This window comes from Lolium perenne, chromosome 7, assembly GCF_019359855.2.
Source record: "Lolium perenne isolate Kyuss_39 chromosome 7, Kyuss_2.0, whole genome shotgun sequence".
In the NCBI taxonomy this organism is placed as follows: domain Eukaryota; kingdom Viridiplantae; phylum Streptophyta; class Magnoliopsida; order Poales; family Poaceae; genus Lolium; species Lolium perenne.
In genome coordinates, this window is record NC_067250.2 from 251,169,289 (window position 1) to 251,187,985 (window position 18,697).

An 18,697-nucleotide genomic window follows, 5' to 3' on the forward strand; every position below is an offset into this window, starting at 1 on the left:
CCGCCGTGAGATCCCTCAGGAACCACTTCGATTAGCCACCCTATGGCATATGCCGTGACGATACCACGACAATTGGGACCCTTTGGCACATACACCCGCAGCTCGAGCCATTATCACACGATCAAGGGTGTGCCTGAGATCTACTGGTTAGGGTTCGACGTAAGGTTAGGGCTAGGGTCTAGGGTTTAGGGTTTAGGGGAGCTACTTTTGCACAATTACACCTTGCATCACACTTTGACACATATCATAGGCCCACATGCATGATTTGGTGCGTTTCCGGTGTTCCGGTGGTTGTTCTCCCCCTCCTCCCCCAAAATAGCGAACGTGTGCCCCGGCAGGTCTACCCCCTAGATTTCTCCGTGCGAGGGTGCACCAATGTACCTTTTAATTCTTTTAGGTTTGTTTAGTACACACATGGAGAACCAAGATTGGGACCCTTTGGCACATACACCCGCAGCTCGAGCCATTATCACACGATCGAGGGTGTGCCTGATCTACTGGTTAGGGTTCGGCGTAGGGTTAGGGCTAGGGTCTAGGGTTTAGGGGAGCTACTTTTGCACAATTACACCTTGCATCACACTTTAACACATAGCATAGGCCCACATGCAAGATTTGGTGGGGTTCCGGTGTTCCGGCGGTCGTTCTCCCCTCCTCCCCCCAAAACAGCGGAACATGTGCCCCGGCGGGGTCTACCCCCTAGATTTCTCCGGGCGTGGGTGCACCAATGTACATTTTCATTCTTTTAGGTTTGTTTAGGACATATACACATGGAGAACCAAGATTGGGACCCTTTGGCACATACACCCACAGCTCGAGCCATTATCACACGATCGAGGGTGTGCCTGATCTACTAGTTAGGGTTCGGCGTAGGGTTAGGGGTAGGGTCTAGGGTTTAGGGGAGCTACTTTTGCACAATTACACCTTGCATCACACTTTGACACATAGCATAGGCCCACATGCAAGATTTGGTGGGGTTCCGGTGTTCCGGCGGTCGTTCTCCCCCTCCCCCCCCCAAAACAGCGGAACGTGTGCCCCGGCGGGTCTACCCCCCTAGATTACTCCGCGCGATGGTGCACCAATGAACCTTTTCGTTCTTTTAGGTTTTTTTAGGACATATACACATGGAGAACCAAGATTGGGACCCTTTGGCACATACACCCGCAGCTCGAGCCATTATCACACGATCGAGGGTGTGCATGATCTACTGGTTAGGGTTCGGCGTAGGGCTAGGGGTAGGGTCTAGGGTTTAGGGGAGCTACTTTTTCACAATTACACCTTGAACCACACTTTGACACATTGAATAGGCCCACATGCAAGATTTGGTGGGGTTCCGGTGTTCCGGCGGTCGTTCTCCCCCTCCTCCCCCCAAAACAGCGGAACATGTGTCCCGGTGGGTCTACCCCCTAGATTTCTCCGCGCGAGGGTGCACCAATGTACCTTTTCATTCTTTTAGGTTTGTTTAGGACATATACACATGGAGAACCAAGATTGGGACCCTTTGGCACATACACCCGCAGCTAGAGCCATTATCACACGATCGAGGGTGTGCCTGAGATCTACTAGTTAGGGTCGGCCTAGGGTTAGGGCTAGGGTCTAGGGTTTAGGGGAGCTACTTTTGCACAATTACACCTTGCATCACACTTTGACACATATCATAGGCCCACATTCAAGATTTGGTGGGGTTCCGGTGTTCCGGTGGTCGTTTTCCCCCTCCTCCCCCCAAAAACACCGGAACGTGTGCTCCGGCGGGTCTACCCCCCTAGATTTCTCCGCGCGAGGGTGCACCAATGTACCTTTTCATTCTTTTAGGTTTTTTAGGACATATACACATGGAGAATCAAGATTGGGACCCTTTGGCACATATACCCGGAGCTCGAGCCATTATCACACGATCGAGGGTGTGCCTGAGATCTACTGGTTAGGGTTCGGCGTAAGGTTAGGGCTAGGGTCTAGGGTTTAGGGGAGCTACTTTTGCACAATTACACCTTGCATCACACTTTGACACATATCATAGGCCCACATGCATGATTTGGTGCGTTTCCGGTGTTCCGGTGGTTGTTCTCCCCCTCCTCCCCCAAAATAGCGAACGTGTGCCCCGGCAGGTCTAACCCCCAAGATTTCTCCGCGCGAGGGTGCACCAATGTACCTTTTAATTCTTTTATGTTTGTTTAGTACATATACACATGGAGAACCAAGATTGGGACCCTTTGGCACATACACCCGCAGCTCGAGCCATTATCACATGATCGAGGGTGTGCCTGATCTACTGGTTAGGGTTCGGCGTAGGGTTAGGGCTAGGGTCTAGGGTTTAGGGGAGCTACTTTTGCACAATTACACCTTGCATCACACTTTAACACATAGCATAGGCCCACATGCAAGATTTGGTGGGGTTCCGGTGTTCCAGCGGTCGTTCTCCCCTCCTCCCCCCAAAACAGCGGAACATGTGCCCCGGCGGGGTCTACCCCCCTAGATTTCTCCGGGCGAGGGTGCACCAATGTACATTTTCATTCTTTTAGGTTTGTTTAGGACATATACACATGGAGAACCAAGATTGGGACCCTTTGGCACATACACCCGCAGCTCGAGCCATTATCACACGATCGAGGGTGTGCCTGATCTACTAGTTAGGGTTCGGCGTAGGGTTAGGGGTAGGGTCTAGGGTTTAGGGGAGCTAATTTTGCACAATTACACCTTGCATCACACTTTGACACATATCATAGGCCCACATGCACGATTTTGTGGGGTTCCGGTGTTCCGGCGGTCGTTCTCCCACTCCTCCCCCCAAAACAGCGGAACGTGTGCCCCGGCGGGTCTACCCCCTAGATTTCTCCGCACGAGGGTGCACCAATGTACCTTTTCATTCTTTTAGGTTTGTTTAGGACATATAGACATGGAGAACCAATATTGGGACCCTTTGGCACATACACCCGCAGCTCGAGCCATTATCACACGATCGAGGGTGTGCCTGATCTACTGGTTAGGGTTCGGCGTAGGGTTAGGACTAGGGTGTAGGATTTAGGGGAGCTACTTTTGCACAATTACACCTTGCATCACACTTTGACACATAGCATAGGCCCACATGCAAGATTTGGTGGGGTTCCGGTGTTCCGGCGGTCGTTCTCCCCCTCCTCCCCCCCAAAACAGCGGAACGTGTGCCCCGGCGGGGTCTACCCCCCTAGATTTCTCCACGCGAGGGTGCACCTGACGAGGCGGTTCCTCGGCAATGCCCACCATGAGGGGCTTGGGTTTTAGAGAAAGGCGACGACGGAAGTTCCGGGAGCGGGGCGATACACGACGTACCCAGGTTCACGTCCCCGCGGTGGAGGATCGCTACGTCCGGCTAGTAATCCAGTATATGAATATAGGTGTACAGGGGGCCGCCATAGGCGGAGTAGTTGTATCTAGTCTAGTTCTAGTTCGCGGGTTGCGATGTCTAGGCGTGTCGCCTCTATGATCTATGTTTCTGATTGTGTGTGTGCCTATGGGGTGCCCCTGCCTGGCTTTATATATCAGCCAAGCTAGGGTTTACAAGAGTCCTAATAGGATTCGTGTTGGAGTCTTCTTTCCTTGTAGTCCAAGTTGAGGTGCGTTCAGGTCCATCTTGTCGAGTCCTTGTGCTGGTCCATCTTCATAGTTCGCATCGGGTATGGTAATGTCGAGTACCCGAAGGGTTATGCCCACGTCAGTAGCCCCCGAGTGTCTGGCCGAAGTGAAGCTTCGGGCAGGCACTAGTGGAGAAGAGGCCTTTGGTCCCAAGCAAATGTCCCACTGCTGAACCAAACCGGGTCCAATGGGGGCATTGGTCCCGGTTCGTTTCTGCCCAGGACGACCCCACCCGCTGGCGCCTGTCCTGTAGTGGCCTTTGGACCCGGTTTGTAATACAAACCGGGACTAAAGGGTCCACCGCAGGGCGCGGCAAGCCGTGTCAGTCGTGGGGAACCCTTTAGTCCCGGTTTGTATTACAAACCGGGTCCAAAGGCCCCCTCTCGGCTATATAACCTTGCCTGCCCAAGTGTGAGCCACACTTAGCCATTTTTTCACTATCTTCACAAGAGGGGTGTATTGCTTTCCTCTCTTCTTCACATGCACAAGAGGTGTTCGATGAAATGCTTAAGAGGATTTGCCACTTGAGTTTACACAAATCAAGCCACACTTAACTTGCTTTTTTCTTCTTCATCGAGGTTAACAACTTTATCCTTTTCATCTGCAATTGATAAAATGCATGTGTATATATACATCGTGATGTTCTGTAATGGTTTTGATCAGCTTAATTATATCATGCAGATGAATCGGCAATGGATGTACATTGACCGACGGTTTGACGAGTTCACTGCGGGCCTGGATAATTTTATGGCCGTGGCGGAGGCAAACAAACATGGTGGCTTCATGTATTGTCCATGTGTGGACTGCAAGAATACCGTAAATTACTCTCACTCGAGTCTCATTCACAGCCACCTTCTGCGATCCGGTTTCATGCCCGATTACTATTGTTGGACCAAGCACGGAGAAAGAGGGGTTATGATGGAAGACAATGACGAAGAGGAAGAGGATGATGACGGTTATCCCAATTTCCACGAATACGATGATACTGCGAGAAGGCAATGAAGACAATGAAGTAGAAGATCAAGAGGCACCGAGATGAGCCTGCGATGATGATCTTGGCTGGGCCATTCTTGATACAAGGAGAGAATGTGAAACTGAAAAGGAAAGGTTGGCCTTCGACAAGATGATAGAAGATCACAACAAATTGTTATACCCAACTTGCGAAGATGGCCATAAAAAGCTAGGCAAAGACACTGGAATTGTTGCAATGGAAGGCGAGAGAACGGTGTCACCGACTCGGGATTTGGAAAGTTGCTGACAATAATTAAGAGGAAGCTTCCAAGGGGTAACGAATTGCCCGCCAGTACGTACGAAGCGAAGAAGATTGTCTGCCCTCTAGGATTAGATGTGCAAAAGATACATGCATGCATTAATGACTGCATCCTCTACCGCGATGAGTACGAGAATTTGGATGCATGTCCGGTGTGCACTGCATTGCGGTATAAGATCAGACGAGATGACCCTGGTGATGTTGAGGGCGAGCGCCCCAGGAAGAGGGTTCCTGCCAAGGTTATGTGGTATGCTCCTATAATACCACGGCTGAAACGCTTGTTCAGAAATAAAGAGCATGCTAGGTTGTTGCGATGGCACAAAGAAGACCGTAAGAAAGACGTGATGTTGAGGCACCTTGCTGATGGCTCCCAATGGAGAAAAATCGATAGAGAGTTCCCAAACTTTGCACAGGATGCAAGGAACTTACGGTTTGGTCTAAGTACAGATGGCATGAATCCTTTTGGAGAGCAGAGCTGCAGCCATAGCACTTGGCCTGTGACTCTTTGTATATATAACCTTCCTCCTTGGTTGTGCATGAAGCGGAAGTTCATTATGATGCCAGTGCTCATACAAGGCCCGAAGCAACCCGGGAACGACATTGATGTGTACCTGAAGCCATTAGTCGAAGAACTTCTACAGCTGTGGTCCCTAGCAGGTGTACGTGTGTGGGACGAGCACAAGCAGGAGGAATTTGACCTAAGAGCGATGCTTTTCGTAACCATCAATGACTGGCCTGCTCTTGGTAACATTTCAGGACAGTCAAACAAGGGATACAATGCATGCACACACTGTTTACATGAGCTCGAAGGTGATTATTTGTAAAAAGGTCAGAAGGTCGTGTACCTGGGGCATCGTCAATTTCTTAGGCTTACCCATCCCGTAAGAAAGAAAGGCAAGCATTACAACGGTGAGGCTGATCACCGGAGGAAGCCTCCCCATCGTGATGGTGTTGATATATTTGGTATGGTCAAGGATCTAGATGTAATATTTGGAAAGGGTCCTGGCGGACGGTCTGTTCCGAATGACGATGCCGGACACGCGCCCATGTGGAAGAAGAAATCTATATTTTGGGATCTACCCTATTGGGAAGTCTTAGAGGTCCGCTCTTCAATCGATGTGATGCACGTGATGAAGAATCTTTGCGTGAACCTGCTAGGCTTTCTGGGTGTGTACGGGAAGACAAAAGATACACCAGAAGCACGGGAGGACCAGCAACGTTGGAAAGACCCCAAAAAGCTGCATGAGAGAGTTAAAGGACGTCATTTATCCAGCTACGCTCTTACAAAAGCAGAGAAGGAAATATTTTTTGAATGTCTTAGCAGTATCAAGGTCCCGTCTGGCTTCTCCTCCAATATAAAGGGAATAATAAATATGGAGAAGAAAACATTCCAGAACTTGAAGTCTCATGACTGTCACGTGATAATGACACAGTTGCTTCCGATTGCATTGAGGGGGCTTCTACCGGAAAATGTTCGACTGCCCATTGTGAAGCTATGTGCATTCCTCAATGCAATTTCTCAGAAGGTAATAAATCCAAAAATTCTACCGAGGTTGCAGAATGATGTGGTCCAATGTCTCGTTAGTTTTGAGCTGGTGTTCCCACCATCCTTCTTCAATATTATGACACATCTCCTCGTTCACCTGGTCGATGAGATTTCCATTCTCGGTCCTGTGTTTCTACACAATATGTTCCCCTTCGAGAGGTTCATGGGAGTCTTGAAGAAATATGTTCATAACCGTGCTAGGCCAGAAGGAAGCATCTCCAAGGGCTATGGAACAAAGGAGGTCATTGAATTCTGTGTTGACTTTATTCCTGACCTTAAGCCGATTGGTGTTCCTGAATCGCGGCATGAAGGGAGACTAAGTGGAAAAGGCACGCTAGGAAGGAAATCAATGATATGTAGGGACGGGATTTCTTTGACTCAAGCACACTACACAATTCTACAAAGTTCCACCTTGGTGGCCCCGTATATCGGTGACCACAAGAACTTTCTACGCTCCCAGAACCCGGGGTAGTCGAACGATTGGATTAGACGTGAACACATGTCGACTTTCGGCGGTTGGTTGCAAAAACATCTCCTGAATAAAAAACATATTGAAGATCAGTTGTACTTGCTGGCCCAGACAGCATCTTCGACTGTAGTGACTTTCCAAGGGTACGAGATAAATGGGAATACATTTTACACGATCGCCCAAGATAAAAAGAGCACCAACCAAAACAGTGGTGTCCGGTTTGATGCAATAATGAATGAAGGCCCAAATGACACATATTATGGTTACATAGAGGATATATGGGAACTTGACTATGGACCTTCTTTTAAGGTCCCTTTGTTTAGGTGCAAATGGGTCAACAAAACAGGAGGCGGGGTTCAGGTAGACAAGTTGTATGGAATGACAACAGTGGATCTCAACAATCTTGGGTATAGAGACGAACCATTCGTCCTAGCCAAGGATGTGGCCCAGGTTTTCTATGTGAAGGATATGTCTACCAAACCAAGAAAAAGGAAACATAAGGAAACAAATACATCAAACGATGAGCCAAAGCGCCACATAGTTCTTTCTGGAAAAAGAAACATCGTGGGAGTGGAGGACAAGACAGACATGTCAGAAGATTATAATTAGTTTGATGAAATTCCACCCTTCAGAGTGAACATTGATCCAAGCATCAAGTTAAATGATGAAGATGCTCCATGGTTACGGCCGAAGAAGATTAATTAAATGATGAAGATGCTCCATCATCAAGTTAATTGAAGAATGTTCATGGCACAAATGAGTATCTCAACATGGCAATCAATTTCCCATTTATTTTTGTGTAATCATGTAACTGTATGTAAGATATTAAAAGTGGAGATGCGCCACGGGAGATTTCCCAACCCTTTCCCCAACACTGTTAGATGAGATGTAGTCGTTCAGGGGCTTGCAGGAAAAAATTCCAAGGCGCAGTTTCTGAAGATGTCGTAGGGCGTGTGCACCAACGACATCTTCGAGAAACTGCGCCACGGGAGATTTCCCAACCCTTTCCCCAACACTGTTAGATGAGATGTAGTCGTTCAGGGGCTTGCAGGAAAAAAATTCGAGGAGCAGCTTCCGAAGATGTCGTAGGGCGTGTGCGCCAACGACATCTTCGAGAAGCTGCGCCACGGGAGATTTCCCAACCCTTCCCTTCATCCATGGGAATGAAACTCTCCTTGGCTTGTTGATCTGCTTGGCAAGGCGTATCGATGCTCCTTTTATAGGCACGGCACCTCTTCTACTTTGTCTTGTTGATTCGACAGGGCATCGTGCGCTACATGCTTTATCTCATCGAGCAGTGCGTCCACCCATGCGTTCTTATCCTGCCGACATCTTTAGTCTCGGTTATACCCACCAGCCGGGACTAAAGGTTACCCACACGTCCTTATCCCACCAATAGTTTTGTTAGATGACACAAAAAAGGATCTTTAGTCCCGGTTGTACCCACCAGCCGGGACTAAAGGTTACCCACACGTCCTTATCCCACCGACAGTTTTGTTAGATGACACAAAAAAGGATCTTTAGTCCCGGTTGTACCCACCAGCCGGGACTAAAGGTTACCCACACGTCCTTATCCCACCGACAGTTTTTGGCGCCACTGCGTTCCCGCCTATTTTTCTTGCCGCGCTTTCCACTGCTTCCCGCCTCCGTCCTCCCGCCATTTTTTCACTATATATATGTTGGCTTGGCCTCCATTTACATATCACATCTAGACTCATATCTGCAAACCTCATCACCAGGTCACATGGCTTCCATCGTATCTCTAACCCTCCGGGAGGCGGAGGCGCTTTGCGCGTCGAACTACCCCTGCCCGCCGGGCTACCGCGTCCCTACCGGCTGGTTGCTGAGCGTCGGAGGGGTACCGGTCCCTCCTGTCCCTCTAGGTGTGGCGCGCGAGATGGCCATCACGAACCACTACTACTTCGAGCTCACGCCAGAGCAGCGGAGGAATCCCCAGTGGCATCCCGACTACAACCCGACTTGGGAGAGCTTCTTCATCAATCGGCGTGAGAGGGCGCTCGCCAGGCACGAGGAGGGCGGCCCGCCTCCTTCGAACTTCAACGAGGCCGGCCGTCGGCTGTGGTGGCACGACCGAACTCTCCAGGGCGTCATGGCCCACCGTGGCCCCCGCCTGCGCTACCCTCAGTCCCAGCCCACGCGTGCTCTCCCGCCGAGGTTTGACTACCGCGACCCCGATGCCAGCGACGATGATGACGGCGACTACGACGACTACAGTGGCGAGTACTATAGGGCTAGGCACGAGTATGACTGAATGACTCGAACGGTCGAATCTGGCCATGTATCTTAATTAATTTTCAGTTGAGCTAGGCACGAGTACTATAGGGCTAGGCACGAGTACTATCTGGCCATGTATCTTAATTAATTTTCAGTTGAGTTCTGTACTTTAATTCCACATGTAATCTGGCGGGAAACTTTTCTCATCATCAGCGTCTACCACAACGACTTTATTGAAAATACAATAAAATAGATAAACAACTAGTCTAGTCGATCTACTCGTCGTCGGAGGTTGTCTCGGTCCAAATGTCGTCCCACCGAGGGTCGTTGTCGGCCCAAGTTGTATTCGGGTTATCGAGCTCGAACACGGCGACGGCCCGACGATGGCGCCTGTTGGACCTGCGTTGTGCCCGGAGGTCAGCGAAGAACGCGGCGGTGTTGTCGACGTCGTTGGGGAACTGCGCCCTCCACTGGCGCATCAACTCCTCGTCGTGCTCGGCGATTGCGATCCGGCGCTGCACCTGGCGGTGGCGGCGATGGTCCTCGTCGTCGACGAGGCACGGCGTCGGCGCGAGGAACTCCGCCTCCTCTAGCGATTCGACGTCTGGGAAGTTCATGTCGCACCGTGGCCGCCGAAATCGCCATGCGGCCGCGTCGTAAGCGCGCGCCGCCAGCTCCGGGGTGTTGTACGTGCCGAGGGTGAGCCGGAAGCCACCGGCACGCATCTCGGCGTAGAACCTACCGTTCGGCCGCGCTCGGACGCCACGGAAGCCGGACGAGCCACGACGGCGCGGTGGCATCCCGGCGACGAATGAACGGAGGCGACGGCGACGTGTGGTTCCGCGCGCATGCGGCGCTTTATAGCACAGCGACGTGGCAAGTTTGGCGACAGGTGGCGCGGGGAAGCGGAGGGGCGTGGCACGTGGAAGCGGCGGCGACAGGTGGCGCGGGGAAGCGGCGGGGCGTGGCACGTGGAAGCGGGATCTACACGTCGCACGGCGGTGGCGGCGGGGTGAGGCACGTGGAAGTGGCGGCGACACGTGGCACGGGGAAGGGACACGTGTGGCGGTGGCGGTGGTGGGCAGTACACGGCGGTGGCCCGTACATGGCGGTGATGGTGGTGGCCAGGCGGTGGCGGTGGCGACGATGGCCAGTACACGGCGGTGGCGACGGTGGCCAGTACACGGCGGTGGCGACGATGGCCAGTACACGGCGGTGGCGACGGTGGCCTGTACATGCATGGCGGTGGCGGCGGGGCGAGGCACGTGGAAGCGGCGGCGACACGTGGCACGGGGAAGGGACACGTGTGGCGGTGGCGGTGGTGGCCAGTACATGGCGGTGGCCCGTACATGGCGGTGACGGTGGTGGCCAGGCGGTGGCGGTGGCGACGGTGGCCAGTACACGGCGGTGGCGACGGTGGCCAGTACACGGCGGTGGAGACGGTGGCCTGTACATGCATGGCGGTGGCGGCGGGGCAAGGCACGTGGAAGCGGCGGCGACACGTGGCACGGGGAAGGGACACGTGTGGCGGTGGCGGTGGTGGCCAGTACATGGCGGTGGCGGTGGTGGGCAGTACACGGCGGTGGCCCGTACATGGCGGTGACGGCGGGGCGAGGCACGTGGAAGCGGCGGCGGTGGTGGGCAGTACACGGCGGTGGCGACGGTGGCCAGTACACGGCGGTGGCGACGGTGGCCTGTACATGCATGGCGGTGGCGGCGGTGGACACGTGTGGCAGTGCGGGGGCCTTTTTTCATTTGAAATAAGGCGGGAATGAAATTTTTTTAAAAAAGTGGCCTTTGGACCCGGTTTGTATTACAAACCGGGACTAAAGGCCTTTTTTGCGCGCGCAGCGAAAACGCAGCAAAAATGGCCTTTAGTCCCGGTTTGTATTACAAACCGGGTCCAAAGGGGGGCCTTTGGTCCCGGTTTGTAACACCAACCGGGTCCAAAGGGGGGTGGGTATAAAAGTGGTCCTTCGTCTCCGGGCGGAGATCAATCCCGCGGAGAAGACGACCCGACGCCGCCAGGCTGCCGAGTTCGCCCGCCGTCGCTGCCGCCGCCCCTGCCGCACGCAACCGCCGCCGCCGCCGCACGCACGCCGCCGCCGCACAACGCCGCCTCCTCCTCAGCCGCGCGCAGCGCGCAATCGCCGCCTCGACTCCGCCGGCTCGATCCTCTCCGCCGGCAACCGCCGCCGGCAACCGCCGCCGTCTCCGCCGCCTCCACTCCGCCGGCTACCGCCACCGTCGCCGCCTCCTCGCCGCCGCGCGCCTCCTCCTCCCCGGTAAGAGCCGCCGCCCCCCACGGCCCCTTCCTCCTTTTTTTTCTTTCTTTTTTAGTCTTTTTTTTAGATTAGTTTGTTAATTAGTTAGAAAAATTAGATTAGTTTGTTAAGTTAGAAAAATTAGTTTAGTTTGTTAATTAGTTAGAAAAATTAGTTAAAACAATAGTTAGAAAATTAATTAGTAAAATTAGTTAGTAAAATATTTAGTTAGTGTGTTAGTGAAAAATAGTTAGAACTTTAGTTAAAACAATAGTTAGAAAATTAGTTAGTGTGTTAGTGTAAAATAGTTAGCGCGCAAAAACGCCGGCGCCCCCCCAAATAGAGATGTACGCCGGCGCCCCCCAAATAGAGATGTACGCCGGTGCCCCCTTACGCGGTAGTGCCGGCGCTCTTGCCGGCGCCCCCCAAATAGAGGATGTACGCCCGGCGCCCCCTTACGCGGTAGTGCCGGCGCCCCCCAAATAGAGGATGTACCCCCTTACGCGGTAGTGCCGGCGCTCTTGCCGGCGCCCCCCAAATAGAGGATGTACGCCGGCGCCCCCTTACGCGGTAGTGCCGGCGCCCCCCAAATAGAGGATGTTGTGCCGGCGCCCCCTTACGTGGTGTGCTGACGCTCTTGCCGGCGCCCCCAAATAGAAGATGTTGTGCCGGTGCCCCCTTACGCGGTAGTGCCGGCGCCCCTGCCGGCGCCCCCAGAATAGAGTATGTAGTGCCGGCGCCCCCCAAATGGTAGTGCCGGCGCCGACTAACATATAGTGAAGTTATTTTTTAATTTATGTTAACGTTGGTACATATATATATGATTTGTTTTCGTAGCTACGATGCCGCGACAGCCGCCGCGCCGTGGTCTGACTCTTCTAGAGGAGATGGAGCAGATGGGGGAGGTCCGGGACTGGGCTCCGCCGGGGTGGCACTGGGAGGTCTTAGCTTCCGGGTCGCGCACCTTGGTGCAGAATCCGGGTCCCGTTGTCGACCCGGATATTCTTTGGTGGAGGTCTTATGGGCCACGGTCGTTTCAGAGGGAGCCGGCCCCGCCGGAGGAGGTAGCTCAGCGCATTGAAGCGGAGGACCAGCATGTTCGCCGTTACATGTACGCGTTAGACAACATGTATAGGACCGGATGGAGCGTTATGCGGGCTCATGTTAGCTATGCTCCCGTTGTTGTTCCGTGGCTTTGGGGGTACACCCAGCACGGCTCAGGACCCGGTCGGCGCCCTCTAGGACCCGGTCTGCGCGGTTGAGTGGTTGTAGTAGTGATTGATATGTATTAGGGTTAAATAAACATGAACCCGATCTATGTATGCATGTAATCATAGTATCTGCTTTCAGCACTATATTATCGATCCTTAGTTAAGAACTACATATGTAACTCCATTTTCAGTTTTCTGCATTATCCTTAATTTGATCATATGATGGTTCCTATGTATAGCTTGCAGGTCGTTGTAGAAAGCATGGACAGAGATGAAATTCAAGAAAATTTCATGGAGGAACTCATAGCAAACGGTACTCTGGATGATCGCGACGACGACGTTATTCCAGATGATGGCGGTGACGATGTCACCGCAACTTATTTGAATGACTCCGGTGAGGGAGCGGAGAATATTGAGGAAGAAGATCCTAGTGGCGCCGGTGAGGAACAAGATCATCATAATGGCTCCCGAACTGTAGTTATCACCGATGTATATAAATTAATTAAGCCGCTGTTGATCGACTAGATGCATTAACTAATTAAATTGTACTGACTATGAACTATTTCTTTTTAGCCCTCCGGATCGAGCACTTCTTCTGTAAAGTCTAGGAAGCGAGGCCCGGCCAAAAAGTTGGATGACGGTGTTAGGCACGACATCACCCACATCGAAAAGGATGGTAAACCGATTGCTCCAGAGAAAGGTGCAAAGTCATTTATAGCTCAATGCGGAGTGCTTGTTAGGGACCACGTCCCGATCACCGTTCGAGAATGGCACAAGCCGAAGGGACTAGTGCTGTCTGCAGAGGAAGAAGCTCAAGGTCTTTATATCGATGATGTAGCCAAAAACAGCATTATGAACAAGCTCATGTCACATTTCAACATAGTACCCGAAGAGGGGGGTGACGCTGAAAAGGCCAAGATGGAGCAGGCCCTCCGCGAGTTTGGCAAGAAGAAGATGGCCGAACTATTCAAGAGCCACAAGAAAAGATTGCGCCGCCTTATCAAGTTAAAGAAGACTCCGGACAGTGAGACGGTAAAAAATCACTGGACGAATTCGTGAAGTACAGCACGGAGTCGAAGAATTTAAGAGAAGGTCGGAAATAAATAAGACAAATGCTGCGTTGAAGCTATATCACCAAATTCTGGGTCCAGGTGGATACAGGGCTAACCGTCCTAAGTGGCAGGCAGCTGAGGCGGAACTGACCAGTAAAGGGATCAGATTAGGGACACACGGTTGGATCGAACGGTGCAAGGAGTGGTTCTATGGGATTGGGGGAACGTTGGATCCAGAAACAGGGAAGTGCATCTATAAGAAAGCTCATCTGAAGGTTCCCATTGATGCCCTGGAAAAAGCATATAGGGACGTGGAGGCGGGGTTGTTCCAGCCCGAAAGAGAGAACGATGAGCTGACACGCGCCCTTGGGAACAAAGAACACGGCGGACGAACACGAGGCACAGCAGGCTCCGTTCCGTGGAAGTATGGCTTTCCTGCGGAAAGGAAGAGATTTCCTGATAAAAGCCATGAGAGGAGGAAGGCAAGGGAAACAGACCGCCTGGCTAACTTACAGGAGGGTATGAGCACCATGCAAGCCCAATTAACCATGGTAACCCAAGTACTTACATCTCAGATGGCTCGGGGGCAGGCTGTAGATCCTGCACTGCTCAATGCCCTCGCCCCGCTGCAGTCTCAACCACACCGGAAAAGCAGCGTGGCTTCCTCTCAGCAGGTGGATAATGATGATGATGATGACCAGGTGGTCGAGCCTCCTCGCTACCCCCCCGTGGATGATCTCACTGAGAGCCGTCCTTGTGAGCTGCATGTTAAAGTTTTCAACCCATCCTTCAAGGCGGCGGTCGGCATCCTCTTACCTACAAGGTCTTACCATTGCCGTCCGGTCCAAGACGACTTTGCTGTTGTGATGGTGGATGAAGTGTTGAGAGAGTATGAGGGGTTGGTGCTTGAGCACCCTGCAGGTGAAGATGGGGAAATCAAAGAACTGGGAGAAGCCCGTAGAACCACCGTGCAATGGCGGAAGGAGAACATTGTGTTTCCAGGTGAGAAGCCAACAAGCAGGCCACCTCCGCCTCCTCCGCCACACATGCGGTCTCCTCCGCGTGATGATTCTCCTCTGCGCGATGATGATTCCCCTATCCATGACCAGTCTCCTCCGCGTGAAAATACTCCGCCGCCTCCTCCTCCTCGTCAGGAGACTCCGCCGCTTCCACCTAAGCAAAAGAGGAAGCGGTCCGCGGCACCTCCTACAGCTCCGAAGAGATCATCAACTCCAATGAGGGCACGAGACTCCGAGTTGTTACCACATGAAGCGGTAGAAGAGCAAAAGGCGTTTCTTGCGCCGAAGAAGATGTTTATTCCACCGCATGAACGGTGAAGCACTTTGCCGAGACGAGAATGAAGAGACCTGAGCTGAGAGCTGATTATGACCGCTCTCATGGACAGTCCTCTAGAGCAAGCAAAGAAGCAAAAAAAGTCGCCCAGCTTGGACAGCAGGACATTCAGGCCGCACCCCACTTCATCGTGGAGCCATATCATGATCCAGAGACGGCATCGATGATCGAACGGGCGGCTAGAGCTCAGGGAGCATCAGTTGAGTATGAAGATTACTATCCAACGGCTCAAGTGGTAAACAAGTATAGATACGGATCTGATCTCATCAAACCTGGCGAGCTCGCGCGTCTAGGGACTCAGATGCGAAGGTTGCATGACTGGTACCTGAAAGCTTTGTCGAAGATGTGAAAGCTACATCACGGTGTATCTTAGAGATGAGCATTACTTCCGGGGAAGGCACGAGATAAACCTTGAGTTAGAAGAAGCTGTTTCAGTTATTCAATCAAGACGCCCTCGACAAAGCTGTCATCGGTTACTCTTGCCTGTAAGTGATTTATTTGTGTAATTAAGTTTGTAGCTCATTCATTTGCACTAACAATTATCCTCATTATATTCTTTGTGTACGCTATATATTTAATTATGCAGAATGAAGAAGCTGGAATACAAAAGAGGCAAGCTCCTACCGCTGGGGTTCATAGACCCAAACACAGTTCATGAAGTTACGGTTCGACGGTACCCCAAGGACACAGAGGACAACATCGTAATGTTTTTAGAGAAGCAAGCAGACAAAGAGGATATATTCTTTCCCTACAACTTCAAGTGAGTGTTATATATAACATACATTATGCTTGTGCACCTTCCACTTTATTCTCGTAATCATTGAGCTATGCTTGTGCAGTTTCCACTTTATTCTCCTAATCATTGATCTTCACCTTGGAGTCGTAAACGTCATGGACTCGAAACGTAAAGAATATGCGGAATGGGCGGACATGGCTGCCATCCTCCGTGAGGTAGTTTCAATCAATTTCGTATTGGCATCTTCATCTGCTCTAATTCGAAGATATCATCAACTAATCAATTACTCATTTACTCATTATTTTTTGCCGGGCAGGGCTTGGAAACGGTTCATCAATACTGTTCCGGGTGAATGGAAACCGGAGCTTACATTTAAAGATTACCCTGTAAGTAGTACTATATATATAGCTATGTCCGTGAAACTTTATATATGATATTTACTTTCAATACGATGCTTGATTATTAGTTTCATCGAACTATTTTTTCGTAAAGTGTATGAGGCAGGAACAAGGGAATAACTTATGTGGATACTACGTCTGCACCTTTATGCGTGACATGTCCTGTCCCAAGGGTGGGGATGCCCAAATACACCACACTCGTGTACGATAACAAATTTTCACAATTAATCTTAATTAGTACCATCTATTGTATTGAGTTCCATTCATATATTGATCTCCTTTTTTAAATATAGATGACACGCACAGGACACTCTCATAACAGCGGATCAAATAAAAGCAATTCAAGAGGAAATCGCGGGATTCTTTATTACCGAGGTCCTTACCCCAGGTGGAGAGCACTATCGGAAGATCGTGACGGCGGAGGATATTCGTTCAGGAGATGTTGTATTGTAAATATGCATGCATTACATGTACTGTGTTGACTATGTCGTGTACTGTTGACGATGTCTATATATATTCATGACGATTTTTTGTGGTTTCTTGAATGATATATATGCATTGCTGAAACTCTGCCGCGGCAGAGAAACGCCTTTTCTCTGCCGCGCGGAAACGCTGGTACAGCCTAAATGCATGCGCGCGAGAGAAATAGCAATTCTCTGCCGCGGCAGAGAAACCTAGGCCCGGTTCGTACCACGAACCGGGACCAAAGGCCTTCCACCGCGAGCTCCCTGGCCGCACCACGTGTCGAGGCCTTTAGGCCCGGCTGATCTTTGAACCGGGACTAAAGGGTACCCCTTTAGTCCCGCCTAGTTGGTCCCGGTTCAGGAACCGGGTCTAAAGGCCCAAATGGACCGGGCCTATTGCCCCGTTTTCCACTAGTGAGGGACTCAAGTTGTCTTCACCGAATGTCTTGATCATCTGTTGAATCTTGTGCTTGATGTAGAGTCGAAGTTGCTTTCTGTCGGGTGCGCGAAGCGCTCCCGATGGGAGTAGCCCCCGAGTCTATGGGCGGGTGCTTGCAGCCACGCATAGACTCAAGTTGATGCCGACGTCTTTTTCTTTGTTGGCGAGGTTGCCATAATTTTTATCAGGTGCGCGACTAACGCTCCCGATGGGAGTAGCCCCCGAGCCTGTAGATAAATATGAAATAGTTATGTATAGGGTGTAAAAAATGCTAAGTCAAATACCGTACACGGTCTCGAGTTCTGAGAACATGATGCTGATGACTCTAATGATGTCATCGATAGAGGAGTTGATGATTTGGAAGATAGCCCAGAGGAGCCGATAATTGGGATGATGGCCCATAAGAGCCGATGATTGGAATGATGGCCCATAGGAGCCGATGATTGGGATGATGGCCCAGAAGAACCGATGATTGGGATGATGGCCCAGAGGAACCGATGATTTGGATGATGGCCCAGGAAGAGCCGATGATTTTTATCGGGTGCGCGTCCAGCGCTCCCGATGGAAGTAGCCCCCGAGTCCGAGCACTGATGCTTGCAACCATGAATAAACTCAAGTCGAAATAGGTATTTTGGCTACTTCATCCAAGTGTTTGGATTGCGTAGTCGAGACCTTTTGTTCGGTAGATACATGTATATGTACTTTTACCGTGTTAATGCCGTTGGCAAATTTTGAAGGAGCAAATCTTAATTTCCCGTTAGATGTATGTATACTGGTTGGTCAGCAAATCATTATGAGTGATCAGCTCGTGTTGCAGGTTTTGCTAAACCTGTTGTATGCGCAACTTTGCTTTCAACCGATTGTAAGTTTCGACAGTCACTCCCGAATATTTCGGGTGCAATGATTCTGCCGATGAGCCCGTTGTTCTTTGATATTTCCATAAGTAAAATATCGAACGTGGGTTGTGTTTATATTTTCCAAACTCTTGCTTTGTACGACACTCGTAGAGGCATCTGTAGCAGAGGAAAAGAGCAAGGTCCCCGTTGTTTCATGATCCTTGCCATCTACGGCACTCTTTGAGGCATCTATAACACAGGAAAAGAGCAAGGTCCCCGTTGTTTCATGATCCTTGCTATCTACGACACTCTTTGAGGCATCTATAGCAAAGGAAAAGAGCAAGGTCTTCGTTGCTTCATGATCCTTGCTATTTGCGGCACTCTTTGAGGCATCTATAGCAAAGAAAAAGAGCAATGTCTTCGTTGCTTCATGATCCTTGCTATTTGCGGCACTCTTTGAGGCATCTATAGCGAAGGAAAAGAGCAAGGTTCCCGAAATAATCTTCAGGGGACCGTGAGCATAGTCAAATCTTCAAGGGACTGTGAGCACAGTCAAATCTTCAAGGGACCGTGAGCCCAGTCGAATCTTCAGGGGACTGTGAGCACAGTCAAATCTTCAAGGGACTGTGAGCCCAGTCGAATCTTCAGGGGACTGTGAGCACAGCCAAATCTTCAAGGGACCGTGAGCCCATTCGAATCTTCAGGGGACTGTGAGCACAGTCAAATCTTCAAGGGACCGTGAGCCCAGTCGAATCTTCAAGGGACTGTGAGCACAGTCAAATCTTAAAGGGACCGTGAGCCCAGTCGAATCTTCAGGGGAC